The sequence below is a fragment of the Nicotiana sylvestris genome, chromosome 4, assembly GCF_000393655.2.
Source record: "Nicotiana sylvestris chromosome 4, ASM39365v2, whole genome shotgun sequence".
NCBI classification, from domain to species: Eukaryota; Viridiplantae; Streptophyta; class Magnoliopsida; order Solanales; family Solanaceae; genus Nicotiana; species Nicotiana sylvestris.
The window spans coordinates 51,031,670-51,057,458 of record NC_091060.1 but is presented as its reverse complement, the minus strand read 5'-3'; the positions used below and the strand labels follow the sequence as shown (position 1 = coordinate 51,057,458).

Here is a 25,789-nt window from a genome sequence, read left to right as displayed (position 1 = left end):
AAGGAAAAAAGAAATTCATGTTTGCATTATTAGTCTTACAAATGAAAGACTCAAGAAAGAATAAGAAAATCATCACTCTTTTAAAAGAAAAATATAAGACACACAGAGTGTTTATCTGAAAATTGCATGTAACAATATTTATGATCCCTATTGATGTTTCAACTCACCACTTAACCACCAACTCTAAATGAGTTAGGACCTGTACCATGTCGTAATTAAAGCAGGAAATTACTATGCATGTATAAAGAAAAAAATAAAAATACACCATGTGAAAGGAGACGTATGAAGCATCATAGATAATGAAAAATGATACGTGAAAAGGGAAGAATATAGAGAAGTATGTAAGAAGCAACATAGTTAAATTACTTATCTGAATTATTCAATGGTAGAAAATTCATTCAACAACTTTTTTCAAACAACAACCTTTTTTTATTTACCATGTTAATTATACAAACCAGGTCCATGGAGTTAAAAGGTTATGAATAGAAAAACAAAAATTCGACAGCATTTCCAACTTGTCCAATTTCTACCACCACCTGCCTATACAAGTCATATATAAGCTTAGCTTTTAAATATTTTGGCTTCATGGTTCAGAAAAGGTAGTAATACTATTAGTTACTTGAATTTTGCCTTTAATGAAAAAGCTTGTTCAGCCGAAACGATAAAGAGTTGTGGAGAATGAGAGGAGGCTTTGGAATGCATCTTTGATAGGCTTCCACCACTTGTTTAGGCTGATTTCAGTTCTTTGAGAGAAACACATGAAAAAATAGGGTGCATTGATAGGTTCTGCTGCTTGCAAATAATGGCAAGCTACACTGCCTCAAGAAATAGTGCTTCACTCTTGGAAAAATTCCAGGAAAAAGAGAGACATACCTGGGAATTTTGAGAAATTAGGCAACATTGGTGGAACACATAAAAAAATGAAAATGACAGCAGCAAAGTTATAAGTTCTTCAGCAATGAACAAGTTTGTTTATAGCTAGATGTACTCTAAATTTTCTTAGCCCCTTCGCCTAACTGTGGATGGACTCCACCACATACGAGGCAAATATAATATAGGAAAACGTAAATGGAATTTGCTAAAAGCACCAAATTTTGATACTCCTCATGTATAAGACTGCTTAAATAGTCTGAAACTTGACTATCGAATTGAGATGCAGTGTAGAATTTAGCACTTTCTTAATTCCATAACTTGTTTGTCATAGCATAGGAATATAGTCTTGAAGTTCTGCTCATTCAGAGCCTCATTTAGAATTCATGGAAAATCAATCATGGAAATCATAATTTTTAACAGATACTAAAAGTAATTGAGGTCAACTAACCAAAAATACTATGATTGAATAGTAAAAATATTTATGATGTATATATAGCAAAATTCTCTACGTGCAGTGAGAGGCGGTTATAAGTGAAAAGAAAGCAAGAATTAAGTTTTGATTGTTAGTATAAAGTTTTGTGGTACTTATTTTCCTTTCTAGGTATGAAAGAGGCAGTGGGCATACCAAATCCTGCACAAATAACAAATAAACATCATGTCAGCATCTTTCAACCATAGTTTTTTTATTTTTTTTGTTAAATGGATCTTTCAGTTATAGTTCTCCATAATTGAAGACAAAAGATGACTGCAACATTCAAATTTTAGAAGTTTTATCATTACAAACATAAATACCTAGCTAATTACAAGATGATGCTGGAAAAAGATCAAAAGTACCAAGGCCAACAAAGAGAAGATCAGACACTGAATCTACAATGCACCAGCAAGTGTAAAGGAAATAATAGGCACGGTTAAAAGTACTTCCAGGACCGGAGTATCCATATTCTTTTAGAATGGTATAATAACTCAATCATCGACCAGTATGCATTCCCCCTCAGATCTCCAAACTTTGAGACCTCTAAGAGAACTATGTCCTTTGAGGCAATGCTGGCTAAATTTGTGCATAATCAAAAAAGAATCAAAGGCAGCAATGGATGCCCTTGAGCGCATGTTTTTGCCAACAAATTGCTCAATTATAATTGATTCTCTTTGAAGCCCATGAGTTTGTCAAATACAACAATTATCTTTACATCTTCAACACAGGCTTCCGAAGGCCATGAGGATGATGCTCATATTTCTTCCAAGAGTTGTGCTAAGACGATATCGGAGATCAATAAAATCATAGAGGGAACAATTAAAAAAGAGAAAAACAAGGTAAAAGACACAAATGGAACACGTGTCAACTACTTAGCTATTTTGAAGAGCACTGAAAATTCTTGATTCGCGCATCACAACTCTTATTATGAGAATCCATCCTATTGTCGAATTAATTTTTATAGATGTTGTCCTGCAGTAACAACCACTACAATAGGAGAAGCTATAATAATCACCAAACTAATTTTTCTGAACTATATAAAAGCTCCAAAAATATAGTTGGCAGCAAAGGAACGGGTTACCGCAGGTTCTATCTACTTCTGTTCATCATATTCACCAGTTCTTAATAAACACGACATCTGTAACAATAATCTACAGACCCTTAATTTGAAAAGAAAGTTGCTTTTGACCTCCGGTGTTTTCAATCATCTGCTGTGATTTCTCTTGAACATCCAAGACTAATTGGTCATTAAAGAACATAGATGATACTCTTATGTAATAAAATTAATAGCAGACGCATGCAACTTGGTATCGTCTGTGACAATGAGCAAATAAGTAGCATACATAAAGTCAGGAAGTTTTAAATAAACAAGGAAGTTTGTTGAACTTCATGTACTCTATTGATAAAGCAGACATTTTAAACCCTGACGCAGCATCTAACTGTCAGATTAAACTAAAAAAGAGAGCTCATATACTTGTAAGATAGTACTAACAAATAACAAACTTACTGCATAACCCATCTTTTCGATCATTCCCTTTACAACTTGACATAGTGTTGGTCTGGCCTGAAGAAGTTGACATTTGTCTTTTCAGTAATCGGATATTTATTTTGGAAAGCTTCCCTACGAGACTGTCTCCTAGTTAAAAAATAAATGAATCTACACTTACAAAGAATAATAAGTAAAAGCAGCCAAGTTCCATCTCCCATGCATGCTGAAAGAAACAACAAAAAGAACCAACAAAAAAGGACAGATATCATATCTGATTCAAATGTCAAAACATTTCCTAAAGTTTGAGGAAAAGATATTGTATCCGATTTCCAGTGGAAGGGTAAACTATCTTTGCTTAGAATCACTTTCCTTCAACTTTCACTAATGAAAGTTCCTTGCAAAATCATCAAAATCGATTAAATTCACCCATGTAATTTCTAGTAGTCAACTAAAATCGGAAGAGGGTACCAAAATGCCTTTGTTGCTACAATTGATTGAGGTCCATCCAAGCTAATTAAACGGGTCTAGTTTTCTGTTTCAGTGAAATTTTGTTAGGAGAGTCTTCACTAATTACTCTACATGAAGCAAATACCCCTTTAAGCAAACTGACATAAGATAGGAAGGATGTATGACACCCACAACGTCGTTATCTTTAAATCCCCCAAAATCAGAAACAAAAAAACATGCACCTAAGTATTTCTTTCCAAATATACATATCAAAATAATATGAAATTCCAAACATGCATGTACAAAATGTAGTAAAAATTATTCAAAAACAATAGAAAAATCAACATCGAACAAAAAATGGACAGAATTTTCAAAGAAATTCAAAACAGAAAGTCAGAACACGGGCCAAGAAAGAAAGAACAGGGGAAAAAACTTACCAGACTTAAAACACATTAGAGGCTAGAAGATTGTAGCAAACAGAATGTAAAATCAGAAAAAGACAAAATGTATGAAAGAATTTTGAAAAAAAAAAACCCAGAGGAATTTAAAAACTCACCTTGAACTGTTGAAGCAGTAAGAAGGTTGGGGTGAGCAACGAAAGAGAGAGAATTAGAGGAGTGAATAGATGGAAAAATATAGAAATACGGTGTATCTCATCGGCTGTATTATTTTGCGAACCATTAGGAGAAACAGAGGAACACAAATTATTTGGTGGTAAGCCTATTTTCCTCGCCTTTTATTTGGTTAATCGCCCGTAGCTTCAACTCATCTGAAGATTTGTTTATAGAATCATTTTTGGAAAAGATCGCCTTTACTGATCTGAAGAACACTTGACCTACAACGTTTTTACACAGTCAGTGGAACTAAATTGAGAGAAATCCTATTTATTTTTGCTCTGTATTTTCGTTTCATTAGCAGCTTTATCTCTCATTTTCCTTACCGGCGAATCGTCGGTTTCGAGATTGCTAGACACACGCCGACATTAGCAGCTGGGTTTTGGGTTCCTCTTTTAGCTGTACTGACCAAGGTTTTATTAGCATAGATCTAGGAAGTTAGCTCTCTAGAACATTCGCCATTGCCGAAATATTCGAAGCTCTCAACGGCCGGCAACTACTTCAGTGTCTGCAAGTATACACACACATACCTTCTTGCATTTTACTCTTCTCAGATTTGAATTTGAACTGACTTACGTTGACTAAGAGGAGAAGGTTAACATTAGCTAACAGGTCTTATAGTAGCTAAACCCAAGTTCTTTTTCCCTCGAAAATTGTTCTTGTTCTGTGATTCTTAGGCTTCCATTTCTTGTTTCTATTCAAGATTTTTCTGGGTTTTCTGGAACCCATAACAGCCACCCGCCGCTATACGTTTTGAAAAGAGCAATCTTTGTTCTCTGTTTCCGTTGAAATTGAAAGAGAGCAACCTTTCTGCAGTGGTGCATCTGTTTCAATTGAAAAAGAGCAATTGTTTTGCTCTGCTTCTTTGCTTACCAGTGGTAGCGGTGATAGCTCCTTCTGATTTTTGGGTCGTGGTATTTTCTGTGTTTTCAGGAATTCTCGGAGTATTGGAGACAAGTTGGGCGCACAAGCACTAGCAAAGGAGAGCAACCTAGGCGAGTGTCAGCAAGGGTGGTAGGAAGTGGGCGGGAGCGTACAACTACATCGAGCACAGCAAATCAACCACAGGTTTTGTTATCGGGAGTTGGTACCTCCTGTTTTACTGTTTCCCTTTTGGTGTTAGCTAAATTACTGTTACTTTACTTCGCAATAGTTAAACCTTTCAACTAGGATACTAGTTACCACGTGTTTCCTTCTAGTTTGATTTGTGTACGTTGTGCACTAGTGAGTCTTCTCTAGATTGTTGTAGGTGTAGTGGCTACAGTCTGGGATGATAGAATAAGGGCATGTCCTCGGGTGGGGCAGAGTGTGGGGCGGGGTTCAGGGGGTGGGTCGGGTAGCAGGGGAGGTAGAGGGGGCAAGGGTGCCTATAGGTTGACAATCGGGTCATGGAACATAGGTTCACTAACGAGTAAATCCATAGAGCTGGCGAAAATCCTGCAGAAGAGGAAGATTAATATAGCGTGTGTCCAGGAGACTAGGTGGGTCGGATCGAGGGCGAAAAACGTGGATGGGTATAAGTTGTGGTACTCTGGTGTCCTGAGGGGTAAGAATGGAGTGGGTATCCTGGTAGATAGCCATCTTAGGGAGGCCGTGGTAGAGGTCAGGCGGGTGAATGATAGGCTAATGACTATTAAGTTAGTGGTGGGTGAGGGTACTTTAAATGTCGTTAGCGCGTATGCACCACAAGCAGGCTTGGATGAGGATATTAAAAGGCAATTTTGGGAGGGGTTGGATGAGATTGTTCGTAGTATACCGCCTTCCGAGAGGTTATTCATAGGAGGAGATTTCAATGGTCATATTGGGTTATCTGCAGGTGGGTACACTGAGGTGCATGGCGGATTTGGTTTCGGAGAGCGGAACGGAGGGGGCATTGCGCTGTTGGACTTTGCCAAGGCTTTCGATCTAGTCATTGCAAACTCGAGTTTTACGAAGCGGGATGAACATTTGGTTACTTACCAAAGTTCGGTGGCGAAGACTCAGATTGACTATCTCCTCCTCAGGAGATGCGACAGAAGGTTGTGCGAGGACTGCAAGGTTATCCCAGGTGAGACCCTCTCAACGCAGCATAGGCTTTTGGTGATGGACATTTGTATTAGGATAAGGAGGAAGAAGAGGTCAGTACAAGGACGCCCCAGGATTAGGTGGGGCGCCTTAACTAAGGATAAAGCTAAAGAGTTGGAAGGAAGGTTATCGGCAATGGGAACTTGGAGAAGTAGTGGGGACGCAAACACAATGTGGTCGACGACGGCGGACTGTATAAGAAATGCGGCGAGAGAGGTGTTAGGGATATCTACGGGCCACTATGGTGGACACAAAGGAGATTGGTGGTGGAATGCAGTTGTCCAAGGTAAAGTGGAAGCAAAGAAGGCGGCTTACCTAAGGTTAGTAGGGAGCACTGACGAGGAGGAGAAGAGAGAGAACAGTCAAAGGTATAAGGTAGCTAGGAAGGAGGCGAAGATGGCAGTGACGGAGGCTAAGACGACAGCTTTTGCTCGTCTGTATGAGGAACTAAGGAACAAAGGTGGGGAGAAGAAGTTATTCCGACTCGCTAAGGCGAGAGAGAGGACAACTCGGGATCTGGACCAAGTGAGGTGCATAAAAGATGATGACGGCAAAGTTTTGATGGGAGATGACCAGATTAAGAGGAGGTGGCAGACCTACTTTCATAAACTTCTAAGTGAAGAAGGGGATCAGGATATTATACTTGGGGAATCGAGGAATGCCGACAGTCACCATGAATTAAGTAATTGTAGGGACATTGAGATCGATGAAGTCATGGAGGCAATGCGTAAGATGAGAAGGGGCAGAGCTACCGGGCCAGACGAAATTCCGGTTGAACTGTGGAGGTGTGTGGGTAGAGCAGGCTTGGAATGGCTTACTGCATTGTTTAGTGTTATATTCAAGACTAATAGAATGCCTGAAGAGTGGAGGTGGAGTACAATGGTCCCGTTGTATAAGAACAAAGGTGATGTCCAGAGCTGTAACAACTATAGGGGCATCAAATTACTAAGTCATACCATGAAAGTTTGGGAGAGAGTGGTAGAAATGAGAGTGCGAAGGACGGTGTCTATTTCAGACAACCAGTTCGGGTTCATGCCGGGACGATCTACCACAGAAGCTATCCACCTTATTAGGAGGATGGTGGAACAGTACAGAGATAAGAAGAAGGATCTCCACATGGTGTTTATTGATCTGGAGAAAGCGTACGATAAGGTTCCTAGGAAGGTCTTATGGAGCTGCTTAGAGGATAAAGGGGTCCCGAGTAACTATATTAGGGTGATTAAAGACATGTATGATGGAGCTAAGACTCGGGTTAGGACAGTAGGAGGCGACTCTGAACACTTTCCAGTTATTACGGGGTTGCACCAAGGGTCTGCGCTCAGCCCATTCCTATTTGCCCTGGTGATGGATGCACTGACTCATCATATTCAAGGGGAGGTTCCATGGTGCATGCTATTTGCTGATGACATTATTCTAATTGACGAGACAAGAGGCGGCGTCAACGAGAGGCTAGAGATTTGGAGACATGCTCTTGAGTCTAAAGGTTTCAAGTTGAGTAGGACGAAGACGGAATACCTCGAGTGCAAATTTGGAGTTGAGCCGACGGAAGCGGGAGTTGAAGTGAGGCTTGACTCTCAAGTCATTCCCAAGAGAGGTAGTTTCAAGTACCTTGGATCGGTTATTCAGGGGATCGGGGAGATTGACGAGGATGTCACACACCGTATAGGGGTGGGGTGGATGAAGTGGAGGTTAGCGTCGGGAGTCTTGTGTGACAAGAAAGTGCCACCGTTACTAAAAGGTAAGTTTTATAGAGCAGTGGTTAGGCCTGCCATGTTGTATGGAACTGAATGTTGGCCGGTAAAGAACTCACACATCCAGAAGATGAAAGTAGCAGAGATGAGGATGTTGAGGTGGATGTGCGGGCATACAAGGATGGATAAGATTAGGAATGAAGATATTCGAGAGAAGGTGGGTGTGGCCCCCATGGAGGACAAGATGCGGGAAGTAAGACTCAGATGGTTCGGGCACATTCAGAGGAGGAGCACTGATGCACCGGTGAGGAGGTGTGAGCGACTGGCTGTAGTGGGCACGCGGAGAGGTAGAGGAAGACCTAAGAAGTATTGGGGAGAGGTGATCAGACAGGACATGGCGCGACTTAGGATTACTGAGGACATGGCCCTTGATAGGGAATTATGGAGGTCGAGCATTAAGGTTGTAGGTTAGGGGAGAGTGTGAATATTTCTACAGCACAATAGAGTGAGACTATCCAGTTAGGAGTTAGACTAGGAATGTCATTGGTCGTCTATTGATGCAGGGCTTTACCTTCTAGTTGTACTATACCAGCCATCTATTTCGTATTTCGTATTTCGTATTCTGTATTTCATATTTCATATCTCTTATATATTGTTGTTATTTTTATTACGCATTTTTATGGTACTAATATATCATCTCCTATTGCTTTTTTGAGCCGAGGGTCTCCTGGAAACAGCCTCTCTACCCTTCGGGTTAGAGGTAAGGTCTGCGTACACCTTACCCTCCCCAGACCCCACTTGTGGGATTATACTGGGTCGTTGTTGTTGTTGTTGGTGTAACTGAAATAGTGAAATCCATGTGGTTTGCTAAAGCCAAAAGTGTAATCTACGTGTTAATTCGCCAATAAGGTAGGCCTAAATATATAGTACCATTTACAGTGCCTTTTGTACAGCTAAAGAATGCAATGTTTGTGCACCTAAACTGCCACTTCTAAATTATAAATACATAAAAATAATGTCTGGCAAGAGTCGGAAATGTCAGTTGTCGGCTTAATAGAATAGGTCCCTATTACCATCAAGTTAAAATTGCTTTGGAATCCTTTGATTGAAACACAAAGTTATATTAATTATCCCGAAATAATTTCGCATAATTATTTCACCCTTCCATAAAACGAATATTATAATCCAGGGACAATTCAGAAATAAGTATACTGTAATTTTATCTCAACCAAACGTGAGATAAACTCATCTCAAATTTAATATCGAGATTAATTATCTCTTATCTCGCATACCAAATGAGCCCTTACTTTTCTAATTGTCTAAGTGTTATTACGGGTGGTGAATATATGAAATCTTTTCACTTTTAATTCGAATAAATTTCTAACCGAAAAGCGAGCTTGAATGGAACCCCAACCCTATGAAACTCAAACAACTATTCCTCCTAAATCGCCTGACATCAAGCTGATTTCTCAATCCATCAATGAAGAAGAAGAAGAAGAAGAAGAAGAAGAAGAAGAAGAAGAAGAAGAAGAAGAAGAAGAAGAAGAAGAAGGTAAATGGTCTTATAGGGACATGGTTACAGCTACCACTAATCTGACCTTCTCCCCATGAAGAAATCAATGCAACATCGAGTTGAACGAAACATGTCCCAATGTCCAATTTATTACAACCTCCAAACCAAGGCTTTAAATGGATTAACTTAACGGAAGAAGATAAAATCAAAATTTATGAGCCTTGGAAATTTTCGATCATTGTGAAACTCTTCGGAAAACGTATGCTACACCAATATTTGAAAAGGAAAATACAGGAATTATGAAAACCATCGTAAACTTTCTCCTTAATTGATCTAGGGGAGGATTTCTTTATCATAAAGTTTACAAAAAAGGAAAACATGGAAAGGGCACTCCACCAAGGTCCATGGTTTATCAGTGGATACCATCTATCCGTCATTAAATGGAAGCCCAATTTTGTAGCCTCCACGGAGAAACTAACTTCCACAGCTATATGGATTAGATTGCCACAATTGCCAACCGGGTTCTATGATGGAAAGATTTTACAAAAGATTGGGAACTCCATCGGACGACTATTAAAAATAGATGTTTGCACATCAACTACAGTTAGGGGTCGTTATGCACGATTATGTGTAGAAATTTCACTTAATACCCCACTTGAATCCTTCATCCTCATAGGCAACCACAAACAAGCCATCCATTATGAGGGGGAAGGCCTACTATGCATCAAATGTGGAAGGTTGGGACACCCATGCCACCAATGCACTTTTCAGTCGGAGAATGCACAACAACATCACAAAATTGCACCTACGAAACAATGTGAGTCAGAGACAAATCAACAAGGCGAATGGCAAACAGTTTCTTTCAACAAAAATAGAAGTAAGACGCCATGGGTGAACACACATCCGGTAAGCAACTCTTCGCCTAAGGATAAGGCCCAAGGACCAGGTATTTCCGTATAACTCTTTAATACAAATACTGGTAAGTACATTGATACACAAACTCTTCAATACATATCTAAGGACTCCCAGAAAAATTCTAACACTAGTAAAGATTTTGGGAAGAATCCCATTTTGATTCAAAACCACTTTTCCTTACTAGAGGAGAAGCACACGGTTTTGGATAATAATAACCTAAAAGAAAAATAAAATAACCCAATAATTCCCCATGCACAAAGCCACCTGGACACTCTCTCAACTGACGTGGCAATGCATGATACTAACGTGCCAACACTCCACACTAATCACAACTTAGGCATGCAAATAGACAACTCTAAAGTTATCTTAAAGCCTAATCACCCTACTAAATCTACTAGCCCTCGCTTCTCTACAGTAATACTCAACCTCCTACCCCTTACTTACCGATCAAACTAACCAAAATCTTTCAATAGATTTTGCAGTGCAAGACCAACCAAAGCATGTAAAACACTTGGCTACTGAAAAACAAACAAACGGCCAACTGGCAAAACAAAAAATCCAATCCAATGAAACTAAATCAAACAACATCACTCCTTTAAAATCTGAAGGAACCTCAACGAACTCCATGCAAATTACCTACCAAATCATTACCCCTACCACCAATCCGAATACTCCTAAGGACAGTCTACCCCCCCCCCCACGCCAATTGATACAAACTCTAACAATAACCTCTCTAAATACAATGCCTAGAATCCCAACCTCCATGAGAAGGAGAACAATACTAATTCAAATCTTGAGAAATTTAAGCAACCCTACAATGACAAACCAACAACAACCACCCAACCAGCTAATACAACCTCAAATTATCTATGTCCAACCACCCCAGCCCCAGGACTACCAACCTCTGTCATGGATGGAAATGGGGTTGATGGGCCATGCGATATATTTCAAAAGTCAAGTGAATGGACAAGAAGCTGTAGTAATACTCCACAACACCCAATACCTTGCTCAACTAATCTCGGAGGGAATGGGTCTAGCAATGAGCAACTACTTGAACCAAATGTGTCTCAATAATATCCTCCATCCTCTTGCTCCCTCATTGACTCCAACCCTAGTTTAAACAATGATCAACCAGTGGAACATGCCTCCACATTTCAACCCTCTTCAACCATATCAACTACTCCCAGATATCCCCTTCTTTCCCTCAGAGATGTTAACTCATCTCAATCCAATCTTCATGCCATGGGAGATCAATCCCCAGCCCCAGGAGCAACATGTCAATCCAACAAATCTTCAGAACCCCCCCCCAACCTCCCCATGCAGTACCAGAGACGGGCCATGCAGAGGCAGTAATGGAAGAAGAACAAGAGGAACCTCTCAATCCAATCTTAGAGCGAGTCCTAGAATTCGAAAACTTAGACGAAGTAAAAGTGTTTCTATTCAGGAAGATGCAGGAGAATAGGCATGTTCTCAACTGTCCCCTAGCACTCTACAAGTGCTCAATGGACATAAGGCCACCCCAAGATCCTACATTGGGGAACAGGGCCATGATCATAGTACCTGCACTAAGGAGGAACCCTATATTTCCAGAGGGGTGAGAGAGAATAGGGAGGCAGTTAACCATCAACCAATCTATCCAATGAATCATCCAACTAACATTATTATATGAAATATAAGGGGGGAAACAATGACAACTTCCGTAGAAATTTTAGAGAAATGTTGGATACCCATCATCCATGCATGGTTGCTTTACTTGAAACTAGGTTGGTAAATCATGAGAACTGGCTAGATGATTTTGGATTCTCTAAACTCATAAAAGTTCCAGCTAAAGGGCAATCAGGAGGGATAGTTGTTATGTGGAAGCATGAGGTAGTTTCTGTTCAAAATTTTACTCGTAGAAACCAAGAAATTCATGCCACCATTGAGGTACTCCCCACTCGTACCTCTTGGTTATTTTCCTCTATTTATGCTAATACTAATTATAAATGTAGGAATATTCTCTGGGATAATCTTGAAAACATTGCTAAGTTCTACAAAGGGCCTTGGTTAATAGGGGGACTTCAATGACATTACTAGCTCAAATGAGAAATTTGGGGGGAGGCCTATAAACTCTAATAGGGTAGATTTCCTTTTGTCTAAGTTAGATAAGTGCAATGTCAAAGACCTAGGTTTTAAAGGTTGTAAGTATACTTGGTCAAATAACAGACATAGGAATAAAGGTTTGATCATGGAAAGGCTTGATAATGCTCTAGGAAATGATTCATGGTGTGACCTATTCCCAAATCACTCCATTTTTCATTTACCAAAGACTCACTCTGATCACTCCCCTATCCTAGTTGAGTTGATCCCAAAAAAATGTGGTCACTATAACCAACCTTTTAGGCTGGAAACTTTCTAGTGCAAACATCCAGATTTTGTCAATGTCGTAAGAAAAAATTGGACTAATTCAGACTATCTTGCGGCTAGTAATTCCTTCATCCAAAATGTTAAAATCTGGAAACACAAAACATTTGGTGATATAATGAGGAAAAAAAAGAAAAATACTTGCAAGACTTCAAGGTATACAAAATTCTAGAAATTACACAAGTAGCATCTTCCTCCAAAACCTAGAACAAAATCTTAAAAGGGATTATAATGATATTCTTAGGATTGAGGAGGATTATTGGAAACTTAGATCCAAAGTTATGTGGCTTAATAACGGGGATGCGAATACAAAAGTTTTTCACATCTCTGCCACAAATAGACGTAAAAGAAATAAAATTCTCCTTTTTAAGGATGAATCAGGTAACTGGATAAATGACCATGCCTCTTTATCCTCACATGTCCTTAACTACTTTACAAAAATTTTCACCACCTCTCAAGTTAGCACCAATTGGAAAGAACCTAATAATATTCCCCTTGGTAATACACAACTTGATCTTACTTCACTGGATGCTCCATTACTTGATATTGAGATAAAAAAGGCTATCTTTTCTTTTAAGCCATTTAAAGCACCGGGGCCGGATGGTCTCCATCCCTTTTTATACCAAAAATATTGGAAAATTATGGGTCACGCAGTGACAAAATTCTGTCATGATATCTTCAATACTCAAAAATTACCTAGTGATATTAACAAAACATTCCTTTGTTTAATTCCCAAAATTCCAAATGCTAATAACATTAAAGATTTTCGCCCGATCGGACTTTGTAATACGATCTATAAAGTCATTACTATGATTTTGGCAAATCGTATCAAACCTTTCCTTGAAAAAATCATTAGCCCCTTTCAAACTAGTTTTATGCAAAATAGGAGAGCATCGGATAATGCCCTAACCATCCAAGAACTAGTCTCCAACCTTAGGAAATTACAAGGGAAGGAAGGTCACATGTTGATTAAAATAGACTTAGAGAAAGCTTTTGATCGGATTGAATAGTCTTTTATCTATCGTGCCCTTAGATTCTTTAACTTCCACCCAAAATTCACTAGACTTCTTATGAATTGTATCACAACCAGCTCTATAGCAGTGTTAGTCAATGGCTCCACCACATCCTTTTTTGAACTAAGTAGGGGTATACGTCAACGAGATCCTTTATCTCCCTACATCTTCATTCTTAGCCTTGAACTGTTAACTAGATACATTGAGTATCAAGTTGACATCCATAACTGGGATACTATCACAATTGGTAGGAAAAGTACTAGTTTCTCCCATTTATTTTTTGCGGATGATTTAACTTTTATGGCTAAAGCTAACACAAAATCCTGCCTAGCTATTAAATCAACTATTGAGTTGTTTTGCTCCCTTTTTCGGGCAAAGTGTAAATCACTCTAAATCCAAAGTTCTTTTCTCCAAATATTGTACGCCTGACATTACCAAAGGAATCACTAATATGTTGGGCATAAAAAAAAGTGACCACTTTTGCATTTACTTAGGCTTTCCTATACTTAATAGAAACCCCAGACCAAATGACTACCTTTTCATAATTGAAAAAATGATGTCCAGACTTACATCCTGGAAAATGAGATTTATGAACATAGCAGGTCGCACTACACTGGCCAAGGCTTGTCTCAACTCTATTCCGAATTACTATATGCAATATACACTTCTACCAAAATAAACTCAAAAGTATATTGACAAAATTCAGAGAGATTTTATATGGGGCACTAATGATGATAAAAAAAGGATTCATCTAATCAAATGGTCACAGGTTTGCATGCCCCAAGAAGTAGGGGGTTGGGCATACGTACTGCCAAAAACAAAAACCTTGTTAACTTAGCTAGTCTTGCTTGGAGACTCATCAAGCATCCAACTATTCCCTGGGCCAAGCTAATCATTGCTAGATATAGTGGGCAGGGTACTTCACAACTTACCTCCTTCACTTGGAAAGCCATATTGAAAGGTTGGGAAATTTGTAGTAAAGGGATTAGATGGTCTCCCCATCTAAATTCAAGTGTAAATGTTTGGATCAATAATTGGATCCCTAATTGTGACAATCTTAGAGGTAGAATTGAGGGCCCACTTAGGCCGGAAACTTTCAACATTAAAATTAAAGACCTCTTGTGTAATAACAAATGGGACCTAGCAAAGCTTACTCTAGATATCCCAAAAGAAATTGAACACAATATTCATAATACAAAATTCGTATGAAAGGTCCATCGGCCGATATTTCCATTTGGTCCCTTAATCAGAAGGGTATCTTCACTAGCAAAAGCTGTTATAAACTTATAGAGAATTATGAGGAAAGAGACCATACAAATTATGATTGGGTGTGGTCTCTACATTGTCCAAACAAAATTAAATTTCTATTATGGCAATGTATGCATAACAGACTCCCGTGTAGAAGTTACCTTTCCCATATTGGCATTAATATTGAGAAAATTTGCCCTATATGCAATAAAGGGGAAGTAAAACCATAGAACACATCTTCCTTACATGCTCCATTAATCAAGCTCTTTGGAAAGAAATAGGAGGACCTCCTCTTCACGACCCCTCTAAAGGGCATTGGCTAACCCTACTAAAAACACAAAAGATTATCTTAAACCATAGTCTACTCGATTGGAATAGTCTACTCCCTTTTGCTATTTGGGACATATGGACTACTAGAAATTCCAACAATCAAAATAATGTTAAGAATAGGATCAACCTCCACAATACTTTGCAAAGAGCTATTGAGTACAAATTAATGACTGCACTTAATCCCCTACCAATGGAAAAAATCCAACTCAGCTATAAATGGCACCCCCTAAAGGTTGTTATAAGCTTAATGTAGATGCTAGCCACAACAACTTCAAAAGTTGCATAGGAGGAGTTTTCCGAAATAGCACTGGTAAGTGGATTGTAGGTTATACCAAAAGCATTAGAGCAATGGGGTCCCTAAATGCTGAAATAAAAGCTATTAAAGAAGGGTTAAAAATGGCCATGGAATGGAACCTTCTACCACTACACATTGAATCAGATTGCGCAGAAGCCATTAAGGCCATTCTTTTTGGACAGAATTTTATTGACAAAAATGTTTTCACATGTAGGTTGTTAATGCACCAAAGGAAGGAGATGACCCTCCAGCACACGTTTAGGGAGTGCAACAAAGTAGCCCACGAATTATCCAGAATGGAAGGAAGTGATGAAGTGAAAAAGAAAGTTTTTGTAAAAGCTCCTTTTGTAGTATCTAACTCTGTTACTTATGATCTGAACAAGGATCGCTCTTATATTAAGTACTTACCTATGGATGCTTGCAATATGTTAGCAAGCCTAGGAAATCAAAGTGTCCTAAGTGACACTATTTTTGGCAATGTTGTAACAAACGTTATTTAGCTTCCTTAATATATGCTTTCATATTTACTCAAAAAAAAGTTTCAAATTCAAACCTGAAAATAAAAAAATCTTAATGAGAAGTATTTCGTCGTTAAATATATTTTGTGTTTTGAAAATCTAAATTAATCAAGTCAGTAAGTTTGGGATACTAGATTTATTATAAAATGAAAGTTTTCATTAAACTAATGCACACTGCTATTTCTCTGAAATTAAAATAGACATTTTCCAACATTATGTTCAAAAAATATCTTTTGTGATAATAGACACTACTTAAGATTTAGGGACCAAAGTGTAAGTATTGAAAGTTAGAAGACAAAATTATAAAGAAGAAAAAGTTAGGAAGTTAGTCTGTTAAAAGGATCAGTTATTTATCCAACTGTAACGACCCGACCAGTCGTTTTGAGTATTTGCACTTCGCTCGATAGCTTGGGGGCACGAGTAGCTCCATATGATGTATTAGGACTTGTATGCAAAATTTGGGTTCATTCCGAGTTGATTTGATATGTTTCGTCGTGAGTTTTGGAAGTCGAAAGTTCGAAAGTTCATTAAGTTTGATTTGAGGTGCATTTCGTCGTTTCAATATTGTTATATGTGTTTTGAGGCCTCGAGTAAGTCCGTATTATGATATGGAACTTTTTGGTATGTTTAGACGGGGTCCAAGGGGTTCAGGTGAGTTTCGGATAGATTTGGGTTGTGTTGCGCTCGTTTTTCTTATGTTTCGACGTCGTTTCTTCAAGCATAAATGGTACCACATTGAACAAATGAGCTCCGATTTATGATTTTATTGAAACATTAGATCTGTATCGTAATTATGGAGTCATAGCAAAAAGAATCGTCAAATTGGGACATCGTATAAGGATTTTATGGTCATTTTACTAAGAATTTGGGTTGCCAGATTAATTACGAAATTGTCACTACTGCGTATTTAAAAATCTGACCTGTTTCTAAATGTTGAAACCAATATATCTCCTTCAATATAAGGTCAAATGGAGTGATTCAAGAGCCAAAATTGACTAGAATTTCACAAGAAATCCATTGGAGGTACCAAAAGTGAGTTTAGAGATCTTTTGGCACAAGAAACGAGACAGAACTGTGTTAAAAATGAGGGTTTTGTGCATTTAACATATTTTGAGTTGGGGAGGTCGGAATTGGGAAATTTTTCGAGGTGCCTTTCAGCATATGAATTGGAGTAAGTGTTTTTTACTCGGTTTTGGTTATATTTCATGAATCAATCTTCGATTTAGTTTTTGGATGATGAATTTTAAAGAAGAAATTGAGGGTTTTGGCCTAAAGTTTCATAATATGAAATTTTTGAGTTTTGAACACCGATTTGGAGTAGTATTTGAGTGAAACTAGTAGGTTGAACTCGTAATTGAATGTGTTGATGGATTTTGTAAGTTTTGTCAGGTTCCGAGATGCGGGGCCGGATTGCGCTTTTTGGCCGATTTTGGGCTTTTGATTAAAAATTCAAACTTTTTTGATTGGCATTGGTTCCTTTGGCACTGTTTGATGTATTTGAGTTGTTTTTTATTAGTTTCGAGCCACTCGGAGGTCGGAACGCGCGTGATGGGATTCATGGAGCATCGCTTGGCTTGCTCGATGACGGAATTGGCTTGTTTAAGATAAGTAACTCTTTTAAACTTAGTGTCGAGGGTATAAAATCATGAATTATGTGCAATGTGATTGGTGTTAAGGTGACGCACATGCTAGGTGACAGGCGTATAGGCGTGCACCCTGTGAGTTGTGACTCTGTTATTTCCAGGGCACTGAATAGTGGCCTTATTTTATTGATATATGTGTTTTCACCATGTGATAAGATAAATGAGCTATACATCATGCTAGATATCATGTTTAGGTTTTAAGCTGATAATATTTGGACCCATAGTGGTCGTTTCTTGCTGTTATCTCATTGAATTCATTCATATTTCATACTCAGACACATTCATGCATTCATATCATATTTGAGTCTTAGTTGCTACTTATTGATACATCATATCATTGTTCCAGATCAGTTTTCATGACATTGTGAGCCCGTGGGTAAGACTGGAGAGATTGATGACTAAGTGAGGCCGATAGCTTGATTATGATTGACAGTTATGGGATTGGGCTTCACGACGTATCAGATTATCTATTATGCCTTCGTTGGCTTGTTATAGCGCTTGGGCTGAAGGAGCCCCTCTGGAGTCTACACACCCCAGTGAGCGCGGATGATATTATTGAGGGATGGATTTCCCTAGACATGGATCTGTCCGAAGTACTTGACTACATTCAGGGATGGATCTTCCCTTGGTATGGAGATGGATCTTCAACATGAGGCTGGATTGGCATGTTTCCTCGGTACTAGGTGCCTTATAGTCAGTAATGTATATATTCTGGGATAGATCTTCCCTTGGCCATATGGGCCATATATAATACCGAGTGGTTGATTATGATGAGTGGAAGGTATGATATAGTGAGGTTGAGTACTCTGAAAGTGTGCGTACATGATTCATATATGAGATACATGACATTGGCATGTATATATGGCATACATGCATAGAGATACATTTTCCTCATGTTGTATGATATCCCGTCATTTATGACATTTTACACACATTGATATGTGGTCGTAGAGGGGTATCTCACACTTGCTATCTAGAAAGAAAATAAAAATCTTATTTACTATTAAAAGGGATTTTGAAAAAGAAAATACAGTTTTTTAAACTATCTCATATTTCACGACGTTTTCGGTAAAGAATTTAAATTTTACTAATACTCATGAAAGGTGGAACTATTTTGGGAAAACTGTGAAAAAGCTAAACATTTTATCTCTGAGTTACTTCCTTATTTATATGCTTTACATTGTTATGAACTGTTATTGGATATTGGTGTTGGACTCGACCTATGTTCCAACTCGTCACTTCTTTCAACCTAATGTTAGGTTTGTAACTTTTTGAGTACATGGGGTCGGTTGTACTCATACTGCACTTTCTGCATATTACATCAGATCCTGGATACCAATGTTGCTGCATTCGATGGTTGCTGGATTTGAAGGTGTACCTGCATCCTTGATGTAGTTGCCTCTTGTTCATGGTAGTCTAAAACTCTATTTATGTATTTTTTAAATAGAAGATGTATTTTCTTCATATCGTTTTTGTGGAGTCTATTCTTAGAAGCTCATGATTTGTACTACCACTCCTTGGGAAATGTATAAGATTTAGATAATTCCTCTATTTAATGGATTATTAAGTTAAATGGAAATGGATAATTGTTAATTGGCTTACCTAGCGGGTTGGGTTAGGTGCCATCACGACTAGTGGATTTTGGGTCGTGACAGATGATCAGAGCTCTAGGTTTATAGGTTCTACAAGTCATGAGCAAGTGTCTAGTAGAGTCTTGCGGATCGGTATGATGACGTCCATACCTATCTTCGAGAGGCTACAGGGAATTTAGGATGTACTTCCCATCTTTCTTTCCTTATTGTGCGACACTAATTCAGCTTGAAGCGTAATCCTTTGAATTCCTTCCACGCATTTGTATGTGCACTTGAGCTCTTGGTATCATCTGTGCATCGACAGCTTATGATTCCATGAAAGAGGTGCGAGATGTAATTTCGGTGTGCTGATGGTGGGCCAGTTTGGAGGACTTGAGGCTGGGTTTTGACTGTAGCTTGAGCACTGAGGTATTGATTGTGTGAGCATGTGCTTTTGGATTTAAATGTCTGGAAGTGTCCCTATTAGTGGAATTTATGGTTGGATGGCTACGTGATGAGTATGATGTGACTGTGAGATATGTTCATATGATTTGATTGTGACAAGAAGGGTTTGCTTGAGCTGTAGAAATAACTATTTGGTGCTTGATTTTCATCTTGATTTGATGTATTGTCTCGAGTTATGGGTGTGTTGAAGGATCCTTTTCATGTTGTTTAGTTGCGGAGTGGAGTAGATTTTCATGTCGTAACATGAGTTTAGACTCAGGAAGATTAAGTGGTTGCATAATAGTTATGATTGTAGAAGGGTATAGAAAGATGTCAGTTTGAGGCTAAGTAGGTGGATTATATCCTACGGGATGTCCTGAGGTTGTGTGATTCCTATGTTGTTTTGTTGAGAGTTATCTTTTACTAGTGAATTATATTAGTGCAATTTGAGTTTGGATCGCTTGTGAAAGTTGGCTTGACTGTTAGGAGGATGAATACGAGATTTGCAAATGATTTAAGGTATTATATGGTTTGTGTTACATGATCTTAGAAAGGATTTAGTTGAATCCTATTACTGTGTTATGACAGTATAGGGGTGGCTATTCTAAGTTATCAGATGCTTTATTCCTTAGCTGTGAGCCAAGTGGGGGAGTTTGCTATTGACGGGTTGATTGCACGATTATGTGTTGTATTGGTTTCAGTTTAAGGTATACTGGTAAATCAGTTATGGCTTATAGAGGTTGAGATCGAGGATGACTCGAGTAAGGGAAATTTTGGATAAGGGTTGTGTCATGCTTTATGGGTATATGAGAAACATTGGATGATTGAGTTGTTATTTTTAAAAGATGTAGTGTGCATGAAGTAGGGATTCACCTGATTGCTTAGAAGAGTGGATTACTTCCTTGGGTGTTGTTGTGCTAATGGGGAACATGTCATTCGGTTCGTTTGATCAGTTTAATTGAAATTTGAGTAGAGTGGAAGACTCTCAAGAATGGTTCTAATGGATGCAAGATCTAAATGTGGCAATTGAGAATTTTGTAGATTTGTACATAGCTAGAATCGGAGGGATACATTGGATTGTGTCGAGACTCACAGTATTTCTATATCATTATGGATTCTACATTCAGTATTAGGAAGGTAAAATGAACAGCTTTAAATTCACGAAAGTCTCTTCAGAGTGGGTATCTCGGTTGTGGTACTTTTAGGGTGATTAAGAGAGCATTCAACGGCTTGTGAGCCTTAGGGCGGTTTACTTTATGCTAATGTCTCGTGTGGTTAGTCTTGGTTGAGAACTGTAGTATTATGGCAAGGAAAAGTATCAATTTGAAGGTAATTCAGAAGGAACTAGGATAAATAGGACAACTGGGTAGTAGGTTGGATCGGCATGGTAATGGATGCGATTGGCTTTTGTGGTCCTTATAAGGTAGTGAGTTTCTACAGGTGTTTTGTGGTGGTACTCTTGGGTTTTGGTGGCCTACGTGGCTTGGTTGAGTTAGAGAGATTTAGTTCTGATGGTTTGGTTATGTGCCAATGGGTTTCGGAGAGTTCTCGATGGTTTCTACCATAGTTTGAGATGTATATTTTCTACTGGCATGAGGAGCATGTGATGTATAGTGAATTTCTCCTGATGAAATCAAATGGAAAGTTCTTTGCTAATTGAGTGAGTAGTTGCTTATGACTCGGAGTGGATTACAAAGTTCTTATATTTTTCGTATGATGGCATAATATATGCAATATGTTGTGTAGGATTGAGATTTACATGTGTAAGATCACGGTTCAGTTTTAAAGGGGATGTCATGAGTCCTCAGGCAACATGGACAGTTTCAGATGACTAAATGATATTACTATTAGCTATGGATTGATGAGAGTGTAAGTTTCAGAAGGGGCACTATATTTTGATTTATGAATGCTTTATTGGTATTGTGATACTCGCTTGGTTGATTGATTGCTGATATTCAGATTTTTCTATATGGCACAAAAGAAATATATAAGTATTCCTCGTGGGATGATCGTGTATGAGAGATGTGTTAGACATTCGAGTGGTGTAGTAGGGATCAGATAAGGTGATTTATGTGTTCTATGAATTTGGAGAACGGGAGTTCTCAAAAATAGATTGTTTTGTGGTTGTGGACTGTGAAGATGTGGACAAAGCTATACAGATGATAGTATGTGTTATGATTCAGTCATTGTTGACTTTCGGATGATTATTTATCTATTTGTGGATGACTAGAGTTGATTTGGGGTTCCATTGGTTGACTCCGAACTGCTATTGTTGGGAGAGGTGCCATTCAATTGTTGTTGAACTTATTTTTGTTCTAAAATGATCTGTGAGTTACTCTTTTATGTTACGAGGAGTTGTGAATCGTTGCTTATATGCACACATGATGCAGTTCTATTTGGGCTTATAGTAGGAATTTGAGCAAGATGAGTATTCGAGTATTGCGTGATTGATTGTGTGTTGTCTATGTTCTTTTCGGATGGTGGCATTGTGTTAATTGCTCTCCGTGGTTGTGGTAATGCACTTTGGGTTCTTGATGTCGAATTTCGAATGGTTATGGGTTTTGAGCAGGGTGGCTCGAGGTATATAATACAGACCAGCATTTGGATGGGATCACACATTGTAGCGGAGTTATGTAGAGGTATGACCCTTTGTGATAGATTCGTGAGTTTTGGTTCTGTGGTGTGTGATGGGTTCTTAGCATTGCGTCGTGGTGATACCCGTTGAGCTTGCGGAAAGGTTCTCTTGTTTGATGTCATTTTCCATGATTGAGTACATTTGGGATGTTGCTATTGGGTGCACGAATTGCACACGTTATGGCTTTGGATTGTATTGATGTATCATGTCACTAGAGTGGTCGTGTTGGATGTGATGAGGTCATCGTACCTAGAATGGGTGCTATCGAATCTGATTGCGGTATATTTGGAAGGATGTTGTTGCTGATCGGCTTAGAAAATTTCTACTGTTCCTATCGAAGGAGAGGGAGTTCCACAACTTGTTAATGTGATGTATGGTTATGAGTTTCTGTGTGTTTCTTTCAACATTGGAATTATATGAAGGAGTTAGAATGAGACTTTGTTTGATAAGAGGTTTATTACCGGTATTGGGTTGTTTTGAGCAGCTACTGTGATTAGAAGTTATCGCTATGAATGTTTGAGTTATATGGTATATCATATGATTTTATCTTGAGTTATGACAATGGCTTGATACAGCTTGTTCAGACTTATACAGTGTGTAGATGCGAGATTGTGATCTTATAGAAAATTTCGGATGTGGAAATTGGATTCTAGGGCTTATAGGCTAGGTTGGATTAAGAAATTTCACTTATGTTGTGTTATCAGATCTATATGGGATAAGATGATGTGGGATTACCCCCAGGTATATGCATAGTGAGGTAACACGACGATTTGATGGCTTTTGAAACAACTCTGAGCACATTCGAGGACGAGCATATGTTTAAGTGTGGGAGAATGTAATGACCCGACATGTCGTTTTGAGCATTTGCACTTTGATTTGTAGTTTGGGGGCACGAGTAGCTCCGTATGATATATTAGGACTTGTGTGCAAAATTTAGGTTCATTCCAAGTTGATTTGATATGTTTCGGCGTGAGTTTTGGAAGTCAAAAGTTCGAAAGTTCATTAAGTTTGATTTGAGGTGCATTTCGTCGCTTCGATATTATTATGTGTGCTTTGAGGCCTCGAGTAGGTCCGTATTATTATATGAAACTTTTTGATATGTTTAGACGGGGTCCTGAGAGGCTCAGGTGAGTTTCAGATAGGTTTAGGTTGTGTTGTGCTCGTTTTTCTTATGTTTTGATGTCGTTTCTTCAATCATAAATGGTACCACATTAAACAAATGAGCTCTGATTTATGTTTTTATCGAAACATTAGATCCGTATTGTAATTACGGAGCCATAGAAAAAAAGAATCGTCAAATTTGGACAACGTATGCGAATTTTATGGTCATTTTACTAAGAATTTGGGTTGCCAGATTAATTACGAAATTGTCACTGCTGCGTATTTAAAAATCTGTACTATTTCCAAATGTTGAAACCAACATATCTCCTTCAATATAAGTTCAAATGGAGTGATTCAAGAGCCGAACTTGACTAGAATTTCACAAGAAATCCATTGAAGGTATCAAAATTAAGTTTAGAGATCTTTTGGCACAATAAACGAGGCAGAACTGTGTTAAAATGAGGGTTTTGTGCATTTAACATATTTTGAGTTGGGGAGCTCGGAATTGGGCAATTGTTTGAGGCGCTTTTCAGCATATGAATTGGGGTAAGTGTTCTCTACTCGGTTTTGGTTATATTTTATGAATCTATCTTCGATTTAGCTTTTGGTTGATGAATTTTAAAGAAGAAATTGAGGGTTTTGACCTAAAGTTTCATAATATGAATTTTTGAGTTTTGAACACCGATTTAGAGTAGGATTTGAGTGAAACCAGTATGGTTGAACTTGTAATTGAATGGGTTGACGGATTTTGTGAGTTTTGTCGGGTTTCGAGGTGCGGTCCTAGGTTGGGCTTTTTTGGCCGATTTTGGGTTTTTGATTAATGATTCGACTTTTTTCGATTGAAATTGGTTCCTTTAGTATTGTTTGATGCGTTTGAGTTGTTTTTTATTAGTTTCGAGCCATTCGAAGGTCGGAACATGCGTGATGGGATTCTTGGAGCATCGCTTGGCTTGCTCAGTATCGGAATTGGCTTGTTTAAGATAAGTAACTCTTCTAAAATTAGTGTTGAGGGTATAAAATCCTGAATTCTGTTATTGGTGTTGAGGTGACGCACATGCTAGGTGACGGGCCTGTGGGCATGCATCTTGTGAGTTGTGACTCTGTTGTTTCTAGGGCACTGAATAGTGGCCCTATTTTATTGATATCTGTCTTTTCACCATGTGATAAGATAAATGAGTTGTACATCATGATAGATATCATGCTTTGGTTTTATGCTGATAATGTTGGGACTCATAGTGGTCGTTTCTTGCTGTTATCTCATTGAATTCATTGATATTTTGTACTTAGTCACATTCATGCATTCATATCATATTTGAGTCTCCGTTGTTACTTATTGATACATCATATCATTATTCCGGATACGTTTTCATGATATTGTGAGCCCATGGGTAAGACTAGAGAGATTGATGACTGAGTGAACCTGAGAGCCTGATTATGAGTGATAGTTATGGGATCGGGCTGCATGCCTCAGCAGATTATTGATTATGCCTTCGTTGGCTTGTTATAGCGCTTGGGCTGAAGGAGCCCTTTCGGAGTCTACACACCCCAGTGAGTGTGGATGATATTATTGAGGGATGGATTTCCCTGGACATGGATTTGTCCGAAGTACTTGATTACATTCAGGGATGGATCTTCCCTTGGTATGAACATGGATCTTCTCCATAAGGTTGGATTGGCCTGTTTCCTAGGTACTAGGTGACTTAAAGTCAGTAATATATATATATATATATATATATATATATATATGGATCTTCCCTGGGCCGTATGGGCCATATACAGTACCGAGTGGTTGATTATGATGAGTGGAAGGTGTGATATAGTGAGGTTGAGTACTCTAAGAATGTGCGTACATGATTCATCTATGAGATACATGACATTGGCATGCATATATGACATACATGCATATAGATACATTTTCCTCATGCTGTACGGTATCCCGTCATTCATGACATTTTACATACAGTGATATGTGGTCATAGAGGGGTATCTCACACTTGCTATCTGGAAAGAAATAAAGCATCTTATTTACTATGAAAAGGGGTTTTGGAAAAGAAAATATAGTTTTATTAAACTATCTCATATTTCACGACGTTTTCGGTAAAGAATTTGAGTTTTCACTAATACTCTTGAAAGGTAGAACCATTTTGGGAAAACTGTGAAAAAGCTAAACACTTTATCTCTGAGTTACTTCCTTATTTATATGCTTTACATTGTTATAAACTGTTATTGGATATTGGTGTTGGACCCGACCTATGTTCTAACTCATCACTACTTTCAACCTGAGATTAGGTTTGTCACTTTTTGAGTACATGGGGTCGGTTGTACTCATATTGCACTTCCTGCACATTGCATGCAGATACCGGATGCCGATGTTGGTGTGTTCGATGGTTGCTGGATTTGAAGGTGTACCTACGTCCTTGATGTAGCTGCCTCTTGTTCATGGTAGCCTTAGCTTTATAAAACTCTATTTATGTACTTTTAAAACAGAAGATGTATTTTCTTCATATCAG

The 25,789-nt window shown here is 38.4% G+C and overlaps 2 long non-coding RNA genes across 5 annotated transcripts; one reads left to right on the top strand and one right to left on the bottom strand.

Moving 5' to 3' along the window:
- Positions 1-446: 446 nt before the first annotated feature.
- LOC138889140 (uncharacterized) lies at positions 447-4,781 on the bottom strand. Of its 2 annotated transcripts, none has more exons than XR_011406747.1 (3): positions 4,222-4,781; positions 3,013-4,116; positions 447-2,909 (listed from the first exon to the last, which is right to left on the bottom strand). It is a non-coding gene; the product is annotated as an uncharacterized lncRNA (long non-coding RNA). The 2 variants fall into 2 exon arrangements; XR_011406748.1 differs by having other exon boundaries at positions 447-3,057; positions 3,838-4,116; positions 4,222-4,766.
- On the top strand, positions 3,907-25,788 carry LOC138889141 (uncharacterized). 3 transcript variants are annotated; one of them, XR_011406751.1, is made up of 3 exons: positions 3,907-3,995; positions 4,829-4,963; positions 25,636-25,788. It is a non-coding gene; the product is annotated as an uncharacterized lncRNA (long non-coding RNA). The 3 variants fall into 3 exon arrangements; XR_011406750.1 differs by lacking the exon at positions 25,636-25,788 and adding an exon at positions 17,402-18,460; XR_011406749.1 differs by lacking the exon at positions 25,636-25,788 and adding an exon at positions 15,582-15,909.
- Position 25,789: the final 1 nt, after the last annotated feature.